The sequence below is a fragment of the Triticum aestivum genome, chromosome 6B (assembly GCF_018294505.1).
Source record: "Triticum aestivum cultivar Chinese Spring chromosome 6B, IWGSC CS RefSeq v2.1, whole genome shotgun sequence".
Taxonomy (NCBI): domain Eukaryota; kingdom Viridiplantae; phylum Streptophyta; class Magnoliopsida; order Poales; family Poaceae; genus Triticum; species Triticum aestivum.
In genome coordinates this window covers 501815170-501820033 of record NC_057810.1, presented here as the reverse complement: position 1 = coordinate 501820033, position 4864 = coordinate 501815170, and positions in this window count along the sequence as shown.

Genomic DNA, 4864 nt, shown 5'->3' with positions numbered 1-4864 from the left:
TTTTTGCATCGAACTTTGGAACTGTAGCGGTGTAGAAATCATACTCCAGGCAGTACTATGCATTCACCAAAACACAATTAAAATACCTCCCACATGCCACTACAACAAAACTAAGGCAAAAAAAGGAGATAGGGGTGCAAAGAACTAAAACCTGTATGAAGTAGGGACTAAGTACAACCCTGTCAGCATTAGTGAATATCTCAGAGGTCTCCGGCTTATCCTTCCACAAATTTATGAGATAATCCATTATGTCTCCTTCCATCTGCTGCCCTTCACCGAAAAGCCTATAAAGGATATGTCCTGCGAGGTCAATCACATTCCCAGGGATGGTAAACATGAAGTAGCTTGTCCTACAGAATACAAAAGGATGGTAAAAAATATATTAGAAGTTCAGATACAACAACAAATAGAAGTCCAGACACTATAACTCAAAAGGAAAGAGGAGACATAAAACAGAAGTTCAGATACTACAACAACGGCAGTTCAGACAATTCAACAACATAAGTTCAGACACTACAACTCCAAGGCAAGGGAGCGACAGATGAGGGTAACTCACTCAGAATACTTCTCCAGACCGTCTTTACTCAGCACAAACTGTTTCAACTTCCGGGCCTCGGATAGATGAGGGTAACTGTATTTTTTCAGGGGAGCGACAGGAGAACGCCACTTCAAAGGCAATCTTGATGCTCTCTTGGAGGAAGTTATGTTCCCAGACTCAACTGTCGGTTTCCTCCTGGTCATCACAGCATTCTTCCCACCTCTACCAGCAACAGTTCCAGCAGCACATTTAACATTCTTCGGGTAAGCAATCTTCTCAAAATCATCATCGGACGAAATCACTTCTGCTTCGACTGCTTCGACTGCATTAGCCTTCCTGTAGCAAGGGTTTTTTGGAGTACCACGAATACCACCAGCCTGCTTCCCCAACTTGGAAGGAATGAGGGTCCGAGTTCTATCATCTTCTATCAGAGTTGTACTCATCGGTTCCTCCCTAAGCTGGTATTCCTGTGACCCGAGGAATGAGTAGTGGTAATCGGTCAACTCCAGCGGATCCACTGTCAAAGAATAAAAGAAGAGAAAACATCACCATTAAAATACAACTGAAGTTCAGGAACATCACAATGTGCAGTCCAACTAATAAAGATGACATGGTTACTACTCAAGCTGACCTAAAAAAATTAGTTGCAGTAAAAAACTAAATGAAGTTTAGGCACAACCAGAGGCACAGTTCAAGATAAACCGATGAACTGGAAATCATTCAACTACAGCTAACAAAAACCATAGAAAGGCATCATCTCTGAAGTTCAATTAGAAAATAAAATGCTCATGTCCATTTAAGCAATGGAAGGACAGAAATTACTGAAACAAAACACACAAGCAAAATTAAAAAACATAGAAATGAAGTTCATGTACAAAGAAAATGCTCCTTCCTTTCAAAACCAGCAGCCCAGCCAGATCTCAAGCAGAAGTCCAAGTTTTAGAGAAAAATATGAAGATCAGGTAGAATAAAAGATGCAGTGCAGGTAAGCAGTCCAAGTTCCAAATACTTACATGTGTAGTAGCCAAACAGAGATTGGAAGTCTGTCTCAAACAGGTTAGAAGAAGCGATTGAGTACATCCACGTCTTCCTGATATCCCTGATATTCTCATGGGAATAATTTACACGAACCCCGTCATGATACGAATTAACATTCGTAAGCATGAAGAATCCGCAGTCGATACTGCCATCAAACGAAGTAAAAGAATAGTGTTAGAATAGAAAAAGAAATCCAATGAATTAAACATGTCGCAGCTTAAGTACAACTACAGTTAAATAAATGTGATAAAGAGAAAAAGTGAAACTCATACTTGTTTTGCTGCTGGGGGACATCAATCCAATCCAGAGGGAAATTGTCGGTGGTAAGAGGACTGAAGGGTGTCTCCCTGTCGTTGCTGGCATCCTTCCAAAGCCTCTTGATGTTGTCGGTCATCCGCCAACACAGGCGTACCGCACATTCATCTTTTGGTCCATAGTAGGAATCGAGAAGCTGGAACCTTGACTTCTTCAGGTCAAGGAATACCGACACCCAATGACCGACACCACCCATAGAAGCAGGAACCTCAGGCGGGTCAAAAGTAGGGAAAAAAACCTGAAGCATCATAAACACACGAATCATTAAAAAATGAGAATTAATATCAGAACGGTACAAAAGAAAAATAAAACAAATATTAACACAGTGGATCGCACTGCAAAACTAATATAGAGGCAAAGAACAAGATATTGCATACCGAATCATGTGCATCCATGCTATCTGGACCACTCGCCATGAAGTATTTCCTCACACGGGAATCAAATTGACCTCTGAAAATCTTGTCCTAAAATAATGCAGACATCACCAACATATCAAAAAATACAAAAATGAGACAAACAAGTTTTAACTAAAAAATGGTAAGGAAAAAAATGGAAAAGAAATCACTATATGGTTGACTTACACAAACCCAATACGGCAGGATGAGTTTGTCTGATCCCTGGTACTTTGCACGTAGACAGTAGAGTGCAACCTCAGCCACATTAGACCGAAGCATTCCGCGAGGAGTAAAAGATATTGCGACATCTTCAACAGAAGCTTCACACTCCTTGTTTTGGAACATAATCATTGATCTAAAACAAGCAAACAGAATGTAAAAGAAGTTCAGCATCAAGAAACTCAGGAAGTTCATAACACATGTTAGCATAGAAGTTCAGCTATATCACAACAGGCAGTACAGTACAGAAGAGGCCAGAAGTTCAGCACCAGAGAAGTAAAAACAAGAAGTTCAGGTACATAGAGTTGGGAAGTTCAAGTAAGCAACCACAGGCAGTTCACAGGGGGTACATGGATGATGTAAATATTGAGCAGCTGGATTCACCTCTTGGAACGATCATTCCTAAGCCTAGTTACACTGTAATAAAAGTCATCAACCTTCTTTCGGACGACAGCAAGGTCGCTATCTGCTCACCAAAAAGAAAATAGCAATTAACAGCAACACTCAAAGCACATAGATTCACGACAGTTTCAATTAAGACCAACATTCAAGTACAAACATTCAAAACATAAGCACATCTCAGCTGCTACATCAGAAAGGATAAAACCACAGCATCATAGACATCACAACCCATGCATTACAAACCTCCAATCACATAGAAAATAGGTTCACTTAACATTCTTTACAACCCACACGACAAACAACAAAACCAGAAGTTCAACTTAGACCACACAGGCAGTTCACAGGGGATATCATGGACTAAACCAAACAATAAAGAGGGAAGGGGATGGGGAAAGAATAGAGAAGCATGCTCCTCTCTTCATGGATCCTTGCCTAGACAAGTGGCAGCACTAGAATGATCAACCTCCTCTCCATAGCTATCGCTTTCGGTATCTTCATCGTCGTCTCCAGTAGACGTTGTAGCGTCGTCGGGAAGGACACCAGCAGCAGCTGGAGCAACCGGAGAATCTAAAACAAGAAAAACATTTGGTTGTGCCTATACAGCATCAACATCAACTGATGGCTCTGCTGCAGGAGACTTTTGTGGGCTTGCAGCAGCACTACCACCAGTTTGTACAGCAGACTCAACATGATCTTTCTCCAAAATGATGTCTCCAGTTGTCTTGCCCTGCTCAGCATCAGAAACCTTAGTGCCAATGGACGACTGAGGTTCAGTCAGGACCACCCCGTCGGAGCAGCCGGTTCCTGAGACGGACATGTCTGCAACCTTCTCCGGAGCAACACTAACATCATCATTCTGCTGCTGCAAAAAGAAACAAAAAGTCATTACAAAGGGTTGACTGAACCTCATGCACAGGGGCAGCAAGTCCGTCTCAGGGGCAACAAGACAAATGGACAAGAAAAAAGGGTACCTTATTTTCACTGCCATGAACCTCATCAACTAATACATCACTAGAGGGGCAAGGATCATGCACAGGGGCAGCTTCATGCACATGATCATCTTCATGCACAGGTAAAACATCCTCCCTAACCCCAGCACCATCATCAATAGCCTAGAAAATAATCATGTAGAAAACAAATACCTAATCAGCAAAAGTTCACGTTACATAATCAGAGAAGGCCAGGTATCACAACTGGCACATCATGGAAGTCCAAATACAGTAAACATAGCAGACCAGATATCAAACTACCATTAAGATACAAAAGAAGACAACAAGGGACAGTCATCAAAGTCATAGAAGTTCAGGTGCTGAAGCACTTGAAGTTCAGGTCCTATAAACAGAGAAGGTCACCAAGGAAACACTAGTACCGAAAAGAAAAAAGACTAGAAAATAATAATGTAGAAAACAAATACCTAATTAGTAGAAGTTCACATTACATAATCAGAGAAGGTCAGCTATCACAACTGTCACATCATGGAAGTCCAAATACAGTAAACATAGCAGATAACATACCAAACTGCCATAAGATACAAGAAGGAACAAAAAAGGGCCAGTCATAGAAGTTCAGGTGCTGAAGCACCTGAAGTTCAGGTCCTATAAACAGAGAAGGTCACCCTATAACTGCATAACAGTAATAACTGAAAGCTAACAATGAACACTAGTGCAAAAGAAATATCAAAAGCCAACATAAACAAACCTCTTCGGTACGCTCCACATGGCCTCCTTCACGACCCAAACAAACGGGATCCTGCCTCTGAATCTCTCTCACAACAACACTCGCCTCATCTTCAAAAGGCTTGTAACGGGTGTCCTGCATTTCCTTGAACAGCACAAAGCTAGCCCGGAGGTGGGAAGTGCTCTCACGAAGCTCAGCAAGATATTTAGCTTCAATCGACAAAAGCTCCTTTGAAGACTCAGCATCAAAACCGTGGTCTGGAGGAAGAATCCCATCCACA